This window comes from Crocodylus porosus, unplaced genomic scaffold (genome assembly GCF_001723895.1).
Source record: "Crocodylus porosus isolate Cpor-Errol unplaced genomic scaffold, CroPor_comp1, whole genome shotgun sequence".
In the NCBI taxonomy this organism is placed as follows: domain Eukaryota; kingdom Metazoa; phylum Chordata; order Crocodylia; family Crocodylidae; genus Crocodylus; species Crocodylus porosus.
This window is the reverse complement of record NW_017728931.1, coordinates 104,977,970-104,990,769: the sequence shown is the minus strand read 5'-3', so window position 1 is coordinate 104,990,769 and position 12,800 is coordinate 104,977,970. Positions and strand designations below refer to the sequence as shown.

At 42.5% G+C, this 12,800-nt stretch overlaps 1 protein-coding gene across 1 annotated transcript in view; it reads right to left on the bottom strand.

Moving 5' to 3' along the window:
• ASB15 (ankyrin repeat and SOCS box containing 15) overlaps positions 1 to 11,026 on the bottom strand; it is a 42,474-nt gene extending 31,448 nt beyond the window's left edge. The window contains exon 1 of the mRNA XM_019543451.1: positions 10,903 to 11,026. The gene's annotated coding sequence lies outside the window, so the exon portion shown is untranslated. The remainder of the gene's footprint in view (positions 1 to 10,902) is intronic.
• Positions 11,027 to 12,800: the final 1,774 nt, after the last annotated feature.

Below are 12,800 nucleotides of genomic sequence, written 5' to 3'. Positions count from 1 at the left end.
GTCATTTGACCCCAGCATTCTTTCCTGCCATGGCAGGGGGTCGGACTAGATGATCTGCTCAGGTCCCTTCTGACCCTAGAAACTATGAAACTATAATCTGTGGAGTTTAGACTAACCTACAAAGACTGAATCCATTCAGCTTCAGGCTTTATGATTGTCTGTACCTAGCCCAGAAGTTCAATGCATATAAACCACCTTCAGAATAACTGAAACTGGTTTAAGATAAACCTGGATGGATGTATCAGGCTTAACTGATTCAGGTTAAATCATTTTTTTGAACTTTTGTCCCAGATCCCTTCCACAGTCAAGTTAAATTACAGTCCCCCAGCATCCCAGGATGCTTTGCACCTCCCCCACAACACCTCTCAGCATGTGTGACTGATGCCTCCTGAGTCTGGGGGGGGGCACCCACAGAAGCTGCTGGTGGCATTGGTGGAGCTAGTGAGCTATGCAGGCAGTGGTGGGGACAAAGCTGGCAAGTTTCTGCCAACATCGCCGCCAGCATCAAAGCAGGGATGTTAGGGGGGCACATGCCCTCCTGCCCCCCCTTTTGTCACCTATGCCTCTTAGGATGGGTGAGCTATGCTTGGCCCAAGCTGTCTGCTCCAGCTGAGCAGGAAGGTATGTTCTAGTGCTCCCTGTCTTCTGGCCTAGGCCACTGCAGGCACCAAAAGTGAATGTCTGTTTACTTGCTTATCAGTTCAATCTACACAGCTTAGACTAACCCATAAAGACTGAACTGATTCAGCCTCAGGCTTTTTGACTATCTGTACTTAGCCCTTGTGTGAAGCTAAAGTAAGAAATACCCTCTTCCGGAGTTTTGCAAAGTTTAAAAATGAGATATTTTATAACTTAAATGTTAATAACTTTACAAAACAATATACCTGTTAGAGAGAAGTAGTTATCCATGTTAGTCTGAAGTCAGGCAGAAGCCAAGTTAGAGATGCACCTTATAGACTAACTCGGTGGTGCTGAATCTCTGGCCTACAGGCTGAATATATCCAATGGGGGCATATTATCCATCTCTTAGGGCTTCCCATGGTGTAAGGAAATTTGGCAGTGAGGGAGTGGTGACAGCATTAATGGCATCACTTCCCTGCTGCCAAATTTCTGGACCTATATGGGCTGGATGACATGGCCCTGTGTTGGATCACAGCAGCGCATAGGGTTGCTCTTTGGCTGGAACTGGCGCATGGAACCAGGCCAGCAGATTGTGCCCAGATCTGGCACGTGGGGTTGTGCTGGTACACCACATTGCACCTACAGACCAACCCCATGAGTCAAACCACACTGGATCTGGCCAACAGACTGATCCTACCTGTCGGATCTGGCCCATGGACTGACCCCATCCCACTCATCCTGCCTGCAGGGCTGGAAGGTTGAGTGCCACTGAAACTAAATGAGTGATGCATAGGCTTTGTTGAGCCTTAATTGACAAAATATACCTCCCAAAATCCCTAGATGTTACAGCAGCATCTCAGTGCAGATTTAGAGCTGGATCCTATTTCACTTTATGCACATAAATGTCTTGTACACAGCCATACAATGGCAGTTTTCAGCCCTTCTGTGCAGTAAGTGATTCAGTTCCAGGTGTGCAAACTGGCCCACTGTGATCTAGCTAGGTAGGTATGTATCAAGATGGGACTGCCCAGGTGTGTGTAAGGCTGGGAAAATCATGACATTTTAATCAGAGGAGAAACACAAGCAGGGTTGTGTGGGGAGGACAACAACACAATGATAATCCTTCCTACATTTTAGCTCAGGAGCCTTCTGGTTATGGCGGTTGCCCTGGGAACAGAAAACCTATATGCCAGCCTTCCCTCTACCCCACATAAAATGTCTGAATCTTCATCCCTTGTTTTCCAGCAAAGTAGTTTAATCACCAGGCCACAATTTAGTATTACTCAATCCTGTCTTCTCCTTCATCTGGACCACTCAAGCCAGAGAGGAAGAGATATGGGGCAAGGGGAAAAAAAAGCCAAAAGCAGTCAGTAAGATGGATGTTGGGTTAGATAATAGTGGAAGGGGAGGGGTACGTTCCAGCCTGGACTTTTTGTTCCCAATGGAGCAGAAACTTCCAGTATTCATCTATTTTATCCTGTTTAATATTAAATGCAAGGTAATGCAAGGTCTGATGCATCAGCTTCAAGAACAGGATAGAAGAGGGGTCTGAGCAATGCCTAGTTTCAAGTCTGGTGATTAAAGCATTTTGCTGGGAAACAGGGAATGCAGGTTTAAACACTCTCTAGGTCAGGTCTCCCATTTGAAGGAAGAGTGCCCTAATAATTTCAACTATTGGGATAAAAGATAGGAGGGCTCTCCCCTTCCTCCATGTTTCTTCCTGCAGGTGTGAGCACAGGGTAATTCTATTCTGCATAAGTACTAAAAGCAAAAGTTATGCAGCAAAAGTGATACTTGTGCCATTTAAGCATGTAAAGAAAACCAGTATTTAGCTCTTAACTTTTACATCGGACAGACAAGAGAAAAGATATGACATGTTAGGAAACTCTAAAAAGATGAGTTTTAAAGTAAGACTCCCAAAATAAGCACATACTTTATTTTATTGGTGTTGTACAACTATTAATAAATCATATTAAACAAGTATTGTTAATTAACTCTCACAAAATGGTCAATGTGGGCATCCAGCCGACATTATTACTGCTACTGGAATTTTGTCAGAATGATTCACGGGTCACTATATGAAATAACTCTCTGCATATGAAATGCTAACCAGATTTTTGTGAAAAAGATGTTTTGCAGTTTGGTGTCAAATTAGTTATTCAAAATATCATATTCAACTACTGAAGTAAATGCTGTATCATATGGCATATTGTGTTAGAGCCTATGAAGCCCAACCAGATCAATAATGACTTAGGATCAGAATGACTCAGAAATTTAAAAACTCTCTACAGGATTCACATTCCAAGCTTTGGCAATGCTATTGGCCTATATGAATCCATGCCTCTCCCAGTGTTCACATGGGAGGCTCTTGGCCCACACGTGTCACTCCTAAGGTTGGGTCTCTGAAGGTAAATGGAAACATCAGCACAGCCCTATGGCCATTAAAGGTAAACATACACATCTTTTGCTTTGACTGCCAACTCTGAGCACAATAACTTCTAAAAATAAAAAATAGCTTTCAGGGATGTAAATCTTTTTTTTTGGCTCAGCAGAATAGGGCTTTATGTAGTTCATAATAGACTGTGCTAGTCCATTAGATTCTCTACTCCCTCCTTTTGTGTCTCTACATAACTATCCAAAAAAAGATTTCACACACTGACTAATTATCCAATGACCTGCTCAGCAGAGTGCAGACATATGCTCCACAGTCTTTTACTTTACTGCAGAGGCTTAAGCATGAGCAAAATATATTGTATGTAACAGTTTTGTTCCACAGAAGCTAAATTTTGAAGTCCTAACTTTGGTAAAACTCTCTGGACAAACAAGAATGGTTATAAAGACTCCAGATCTTAACTGACATTCCTGGAAGGATTAAAAACAATATAACTCCACATTATTAAAAAAGAAGAATTCTAAGGTGGTTTTGAATCTCTTCACAATCAAAAAGCTTGCAAAATCTTTGCTGTTCAAAGTAACACAAAATAAAGACTTAGACATCTATTTTCACATTGTTCTCCAGGCTTTTTTTAAGCAAAGTAAAAATCTAAAGTTGAACTTTCCAGGAGACTAATCCAAAACAGAAGATTTCTTTTTTAATCCTGCAAAGTAGCCTGTTTTCCAAAAATTCTCCTAAAGCTCTTCTTAAAGTAAATACCCATAAGTATACCAAATGTACAAGAGTATCTCAAGACAAATGTATAACAGATAAAATCATATCAGGAAGTCCAATAGAGCCGAGAGCTGGCAGCCTGACTGAAACCAATACAAGAAAGGAAATTCAAGAGTGAAGGCTGAACCTATGCCCTTCATCTCATTATTGTTGGCTGTGCATTTGTTTAGCAAACAGGAGTGCTTCTGGGTTGATTTCCCACCCCCCATGTTTATTTTTCTTGTTATCTTCACAACTATGTCTATGACTTCAATTACGTCTTAAAATTTTCCCCCCTCATTTAAATGGCGTAAACCATATGAAGGAACAAACAAGTGTACATTGTTTTGTATAGGACAGCTCTACTTTGCAAATGGTGGGGGGGCAAAGCCTAACTCTATGACCTCTTCCATGCACTCACAGTAAAAGGTGAGAAGTTTTTAGAATAAGCACTCATTGAAAATTTACAGTAAAGCCACATGATTAATTTGTCCCTGTGTGTCCATAGTCATAACAGTGAGAAAAGTAATAGTATTAATCACTTAAAATTTCCACTAGAGTCATCAAAGGTTATATGTGTAAAGACTAGGTTATAATGTAAAATGCTACCTTTCTTTACACCTTACCTCATGCTCAGAATAGTGTCCATTGGTAGGTGTCATGTATAGAATCATAGAAAATTAGGGTTGGAAGGGACCACAGGAGGTCATCTAGTCCAGCTCCCTGCTCAAAGCAGAACTAGCCCCAACTAGATCATCTCAGCCAAAGGTTTGTCTAGCTGGGTCTTAAAAACCTCTAAGGACACAGATTCCACCACCCCTCTGGGTAACCTGTGCCAGTGTTTTACTACCCTTCTAGTGAGAACATTCTTCCTAATATCAAACCTAAACTTCCCTTACTGCAACTTGAGACCATTGCTCCTTGTTCTGTCATCTGCCATGACTGAGAACAGTCACCCCCCACTTCAGGTAGTTGAAGGCTGCTATTAAATCCCCTCTCAGTCTCCTCTAGACTAAATAAACCCACAGCATTCTTGCAAGCAAACTAAGGAAGTATGGGTTAGATGAATGGATTGTAAGGTCGATAGAAAGCTCATAAAATCATAGGGGTGGGAGGGACCCCAGATGCAGCACTTCGCATTTCTCTACATTGAACCTCATCCGGTTCTGTTCTGCCCAACATGCCAGCCTGCCTACGTCTGCGGGTGTGTCCGCACAACCTCATAACTTGGTGTTGCCCTCGAACTTGGCCAATGGGCTTTTTACCCCCTCATCCAGGTCGTCGATGAAGATATTGAATACCACTGGGCCAAGTACTGACCCCTAGGATATGCCACTGCCCACACCTCTCCAGGACAACGCTGATCCATTCATCTGGACTCTGCATCCTACCCTGCAACCAGTTTCACACCCCCTTGATGGTCCTGCAGCTGAGCCCAATATTTTCCAGTTTTCTGATCAGTACCTCGTGGGATACCAGGTCAAAGGCTTTCTGGAAGTTGAGGCATATGATGTCAACCACTTTTTTCTCATCCAGGTGATGAGTCACCTGATCATAGAAAGAAGTGAGGTTGGTCAGACAAGACCTGCCCACAATGAAGCCATGCTGGCTGTCATGCTGTATCATGTCTACTGCAAGTTTGTTACATATAGCCTCTTTTGATGAATGTTTCTAGGATTTTTTCTGGAATAGAAGTTAAGCTAATTGGACTGTAGTTTCCTGGGTCTTCATGCTTCCCCTTCTTGAAGATGTGCACAACACTGGCCTTCTTCCAGTCCTCTGGGATAATTGGGTTCAACAGCTGAATGGATTATTGGGTTCGACAGATAGTGATCAATGGCTTGATGTCTAGATGGCATTTGGTATCAAGTGGAGTGTCCCAGGGCTCAGTTCTGAGGTCAGTTTTGTTCAATATCTTGAATAATGACCTGGAAGATGAGATAGAGCACACCCTCAGCAAGGCTGCATATGACGCCATGCTGGGGGGAGTAGTAGATACACAGAAGCGTAGGGCTAGGATTCAGAGTGTTGGACAGATTGGAGGATTGGGCCAAAGGAAACCTCATGAGCTTCAGCAAGGACAAGTTCAAAGTCCTGCACTTAGGATTCAAGGACAAGTGCAATCCCATGCACCAGTACAGGCTGGGGGCTAGCTGACTGGGCAGCAGTTTTGCAGAAAAGGACCTGGGGATTACAGTGGACAATAAGCTGAATATGAGTGTGCCTTGTTGCCAAGAAGGCTAACAGCATACTGGGCGGTATTAATAGGAGCAGTGCCAGCAGATCGAAGGAAGTGATTATTTCCTTCTATTCAGCACTGGTGAGGCTATATCTGGAACCTCCCCCTACAGAATGGATGTGGACAAGTTGGAGAGTCCAATGGAGGGCAATGCAAATGGTTAGGGAACTGGGGCACATGACTTATGAGGACAGGCTGAGGGAACTGGGCTTACTTAGTCTGCAGAAAAGAAGACGGGGGGGGGGTGTTGATAGAAGCCTTTAACCACATGAAGGGTGAGGCCAAAGAGAATGGAGCTGGGCTGCTCTCAGTGGTATCAGATGACAGAACAAGGAGCAATGGTCTCAAGTTGCAGCAAGGGAAGTTTAAGTTGGATGTTAGGAAAAACTTTCTCACTAGGAGGGTGGTGAAGCACTGGAATTAGAGAGGAGGATTTAAGGCCCAGCTCAACAAAGTTTTGGCTGGGATGATCAAGCTGGGGATGGTCCTCTTTGAGTAGGGGGTTAGACTAGAATCAGCATTTCTCAACCTGTGGGTTGTGACCCAAAAGTGGGTTGCAAGGATATATGAAAGGGTTGTGAACACACTTTAAAAATGGAACAACAAACTTTAAAAATGGATTCTCCTTAAAAAGAGAAAAATGTGGGAAACCCTGGCTTTTCCCTTGCAGGCTGTTAGATTTCCAGTCTGCAAGGGGCTGCTTGGGACCCCCATGCCCTACACACACCTTCCCCCGCCCCATACACTCACCCCTTGTCCCACCACACTGTAGAGCTGAAGCCTGGGGGCTGGGGGCAGTGGGTTGGGAGTGAGGAGCACTGGTTCAGGACTGGCTATTGATGTTTACTAGGAACCTACCAAATTCATGGCAGAAGCGGGGTGTGCTGTGGCTCCTTTAATTTTGCAGGTTCACCTGAACCCCTCCCCTCCCCCCCTGCACATTGATTGGTGGAGGGGTCCTGCTTGCGGCTTGTTCCTGATCAATGTGGAGGTGAAAACCATGGTTTTAAATATAGTACCATTTTTGTCACTGATTGGCTGAGGGGCCCGGGACAGCCTTGCTGTTTGCTGCTGACTGGCAGGGAGGCAAAAATGGCACCTTGTTTAAAACTGTGGTTTTAGCTTCCCCGCTAATCAGCAGTGAGCAGTGGGGGGCAAAGTGCAAGTCAGGGAACATGCAAGATTAAAGGAGCTGCCGTTAATTCAGCAGGTCCCTAATGTTTACAAATGGGTCCTGATACAGAAAAGGTCAAGAACCACAGGACTAGATGACCTCCTGAGGTCTCTTCAAACCCTAATTTTCTAGGATTCTATCTGAATATCCCTCTAGGTTAGGGGTACCTGAAAGGGTCCAAGGGAGTATGCACAGGTGGGCAGGGACGCAGCGCCACCATCCACCACCCTGTGATGCTGCCTCCCAGGAGCAGGGATGGGGGGCAAAGGCACAGGCACAGCTCAGCCAGACAGACATGGGGGGGTGGGAGCTTGCACATGGCTGCCACCACCACTGCCACCACTACCATGTGCTATTTTCCCATGGTTGGTCACACGTGCGGTTCCATGGGCTGCTGACAAACCTTGCACCTGGCCAATTGCATGCTGTCCATCATGCTGCCTGGCCTCGAACAGTCGGTCGCACGCAGCCTTGGTCCGGACAGCTGGCAACGGAGGTCCCGTGGTTTTCTGTAAGCCTAGAGGTAGGTGTTTATCACCCTGGTGGCTTCCCCCAGACTCTCCTGCCACGACTTTGAATGTTATTCCAGTGGGGGGGCAAATCACCCAGGGCTCCTTTGCAGCGGGGAGTCTGCCAGGCAGCCATCCGTGGGGCTCCACCTCCCCTATACCCCAACCTCCCACCAACCTTTCAGCAGGTCACTAGATCTTCTTGGCCATTCTCCTGATGATGTTGTGTTCCTTGAGCTCAACGATCCCTGGAGCCTTATTATGCCCTAAGCACTTCCTCCTGGGATAACTCAATTAATTAGCTTTCTGATCTTAGGTAGGCCTCCTCCTGCCCAAAGCAGTCTCAGACTGGGACTCTAAATTCAACCAACAATTGGAAAAGAAAGAAAAAAAAAGGAAAGACAGCACAGAACTGTCCTGTCTGCATCGTCTTGTCCTACCTCTCAACGCCTCCAAAAGGGGGGAAAAAAAGGAACCAAAACAAACTATAAATTGGGAAGAACCCATCTGGTTTCCTCCCCAGCCCTACTACTAGGATAACAGGGCATCTCTTAGCCCCTAGTATCCCACTGGGGTCTGGCCAGGGTTGGCTGCAGCCCCTCGTCCCAGGTCGTTTCTCCCCTCACCCCACCGAACTCGGTTTGTGATGTTGCTCTCCTCAGACATTGTTGGAGACATTCCGCTTCCTTCATCCTGTGGTATCCTCTCAAGTGGCTGGCCACTTCTTATACTGTGAGCCGGTGCCCAGCCTTCTGCCGTCCTGCTCAGCAGCCTCTTTTGTTTCTGCCAGGATGGAGAGCCTTCTCTGGCTCTCTCATCCCTCCGATGCTCCAGCCTGTGCCTATGCAGAGAGCCTCCTCTGGCTTCTCTGCCTCCTCGACATGCTCATCTCCGTGGGTATACAAAACCCCTGCCAGCTCTCTCTCCCCTTGAATGTTCCTCCTGCCACCTGCCTTGAGAGTCTTCACTGACTCTCTTCCTCTGTCCCCATCTTCTCTGGTGATCCTTTTTATCTCTGCTTGCCAGTGATTGCTGATGATGCCACCGGCCGGTTTCAGCTGGATAAAGGCGCGGCTTATGACCCGTGTGGGTTTCCTCCCTCACTCCAGCTGCACCGCAGATCCTGCTGCAGGTAAGTGTTCCTCTTGGGTTATTCTTGGTTTTTTTTTCTTTTATACATGATCCCTGCCCTATGGGATCCTCATTTACTGTTTGGGGCTCTTCCAGCCAATTGCCCCTGTCACATTTAGCTTTATCGGATCTGCATGTAATGGACTCCCATGCCCACGGAAAGCCTCATAAGAAGTTAAAGTCTCATTACTAATAAGGACATATGTTTGTTGTTTATTATATTGTAGTCTGTCACATTGTACTTGATTATACCCTACAGCAGTGATTCTTAACTGGGGCAACTTTGGCACTTTGAGTTCCTTTCAAGGGTACGATGGAGTGTCACACATTAACACTGCTAGGTCTGTAAACATGTTTTACAAGATAACTCAAGAGATTTCAACAGTAATCTGGAGTGTTAAAAACATTATGGCTGGTTGTGGTTTTTCTTGGTTCTTTAAAGCAAAAGAACAGCTTATTTTTCTGCAGTTAAAAAAAAGGTAATAAAAACTAAGAATGAGCATTTTCTGATGGGTGCTTTGTATCTAAGAAGGAGTGCCTTGAATCCAAAAATGTTGAAGACCACTGCCTTAGGGTCTGAATCTAAACCCATTGAAGTTAATGGAAAGAATTGCAGTAACATAAATGTTTTTTAAATCAGGCCCTTGCACTGCAAGGTCTTGAATGAAACAGGGCCTATTACTGTTTTGATACATCTTATGCACTTAATATGTTAATGTAGGTCTCAGTCCTACAACATAATGAGTATCCTCAGCTTCTACTGAGTCCAAAGAAAAATGACTCAGTACTGTGCAGGATCCATATCGTTAAGTAATGTAAAATGAACAGTAATTTAATAAGCATACCATAATACATTCCATTCACTAAAAAAAGAGAAAAGTTTCATGACCTCAGCTCCAGGAGCCCAACGGATAAATCATTGTATCAAATAATTTTCTTCTTTCTGGTCTTACAGTGCCCATATGTGTTTGGAAAAAATGACTTCTCTGCTTTTATTCCCCAGAATTCACTTTGTCACAGACACTACAGAAACCTTCAGAAGCAAAGGATCAGCCTATATGGAGTAAATACGTATTATTTTTGTAATTATCATTTTCAAATATTAGCAGTCATCCTGTATGAAATAATAATGTATAATAATTTGGAAAAAATGAATAAGGGACCCAGAGACATTATAGAACAAGTATGACAAAGCAAATAACTCATCAGAGTGCAAGCGCTGGACATGTTACTGGAAGTTTATAAATGCTCTGGGAGCCCAATTTGCTACATCACTGTTGATCATGTGGTATGCCAAAGTGATAAATGTTCATATGAAGTCTGAATGTTCCATGAAGTCACAATGGAATATGGCAAAGAACCTAGTACTTTGGTTACTCCCAACGTAGAAGCATTATTTTTTTCTGATATACCTCACATGTGAAGTAGCAGTGAGGCAGAAGTTCAGCGGCAAAACTGTCTTCCAGTCTCCCATGGAAAATGTTTTCAGATCGAATTCATTACCAGATAGTACAGAAGTTGATTTTTCTAAAAAATACTATTATTCAAGCAGAAACATATTAGCCTTTGTATTACCAAGAATATTTTCAAGGAAAATAATTGCTTTAGATCAATGTTTTCCAGAAAAGATTTTTTTTCAATAAACAACTAATTATTATTAACTTTTTCACTTTTAAAAGTTCATATTTTCCTAAAAAATAACCTTTCTTTAAGATACTGTCGCATTCCTAAAGATCTGAGATACCTAAAAAACCATGGAAACTGAATCTTTCCTTAGAAACAAATGTGTCAAGGATTTGTTACTATTAAGCTTATCAGATAGATGTTTAACGTTATGTAAGTGTAACATGTTAATCTGATTTCACATTTTTTTAAATAAAATAAGAAATCATAGCTTTGTTCTTTATAACTGAAAGGCCTTTAGGCACGCAAGCCTGAAGAGATTATCCACAGCAATACAGTACCAGTAATTAATGGCAGGCTAAATCTAAATTCACTGTATTACACATTATTTGTAGTTTTAAACTACTTACTGTTAGTCTGATTGGCTAACTACACATAAAGTATATCATATTCTCACCTTTTCAACCCTTCATCTTGTCATTGTTAGTCTGGGGCCTGCATTTCGAACAGATAGGAATAGTGCCCTGCAAGCCGATGTGTCCTGTGATATTTCTAAAATTAAGTAGGCAGTTGGTAGTTAAATTAAGGTCTGACCTTGTACAACTGTAACATAAGCAGACTCCAGACCACAGGAAAGTATTACACATGACTCCTCTAGAATCCCATCAAAAGTAACATGAGGTCTGGCTGGTATAATAAGATTAGCTGTGCACTGATTGGTTCACACAGCTTATATTAAAAAAACAAATTATTTGCCAACCTAGTCTCACTAATTGTATTAACAACATTTGGTGACACAGGCACAGGTATAAATAGAAATAAAAAGAAATAAAATCAAGTTTACTCTTCAAAACTAGCAGTGTATCTTGTCACATTGTATCTTCAAATATTAAATATTTCTCTGAGATGAATGTGATGCTGAGTTTTATAGATTCAGTGACAGCCAATCCTAGCCTTTGTCTAACAAGATTTAATGACTTCAAAATGACATATAAGCTGGAGACATAAAATCATAGCTAGGGTGACAAGTCTAAGAATCTGTGAGTAATACTAACAGAAACATTAGTGCCTAGCAAGTTAAACCATTGCCACAAGGTGCATAGGAAACTGGATTTTCCTTCTCTTAGTATATGTATATTCACCCACAAACTTATGTAATTGATGCAGTATCTAGTTATCTGTTCTTTTAACTCTGCTCAAGTGACTGAGCCACAAGCAAATTCAAGTGATTTTCCAAAACTGATTAAGTAGCTCATCCTAGATTATAAACTAGGGCTCTGAAAATTTCTGCGCCTCATTTTAAAAGATCAAATGAATTTTATTAGACTGTAAACTCTGTGAGCTAGGATATCCTTGCAATAACTTCATTATCCTTGTCTTCATGAGGTCCTGAATCTAACTGGGGCTTCCTGGACTCTACTGCAATAAGAACAATTAATTTTGCTCATAGAAATATACCTTTGCCAAAGTGATTTGACAAGTATGGTGATGTTCCAAAAAAGCCATTCAGTATGACGAACAGCTGAACAAAGCAAGAAAGCTATGTTCTGGCCTCTTTGTTGTGCTATCAATTTATTGTGCACTGAAAATGATTGAGATAGCCTATGTGGTACTGTACAAGTTATTCTCTGTTGTTTCCACAATAAATAAGCTGTTTTTAATGCTTTCTTAGCAGATAATTATTGTACATACTTTACTGACTATACTTTCCACATATTTATGGTCCCATTGTAGCTTTAGATTGTAAATACATATTTTTTCTGTTATTAAAGGATGTGACAATTTGGGGCATTCGTGTACTACTTATAAATTCTATGTACCGTCTGTATCTTAATGCCTTACAACTTTTACTATACTACAGACATGTGCACAGGAAGCAGTGGAACAACACCTGCATGACTGAGTTGGATAAACAGGCTATTAAACATCTTTGGCATTTAAATAGGGAATAATATGATATGACTAAAGGCAGTGGCTTGTTATCTGGTTTTGCCCAGATGCATTAGTAAGAAAGATGCAGATCACCAGCTGTGAGATACTTCTCAGTCTCACTTGACAAGACTGATTCCTATCCACCTGACATAGGGGCCTAGAAATTTGCAAGGAAGGATTCCCCTGTCCCAGTAACAATGGGAGTGCACATGGAAAGCAGAAAGAAGCTGATTTGCTCAAGTCAGGTGCAGAATTAAGAGCCTATGTACCTTAAAGCAGGACTTGGCAATTATTTTGGTTGGCAGGCCAAATAAAAGTTTTGGTGAGCTGTAAGGGGCTACACACACAGAATCTTTTGGAAGATATAATTTTAACAAATTACAAATAAAAACAAATCATATAATATCTATCATATACTATTGA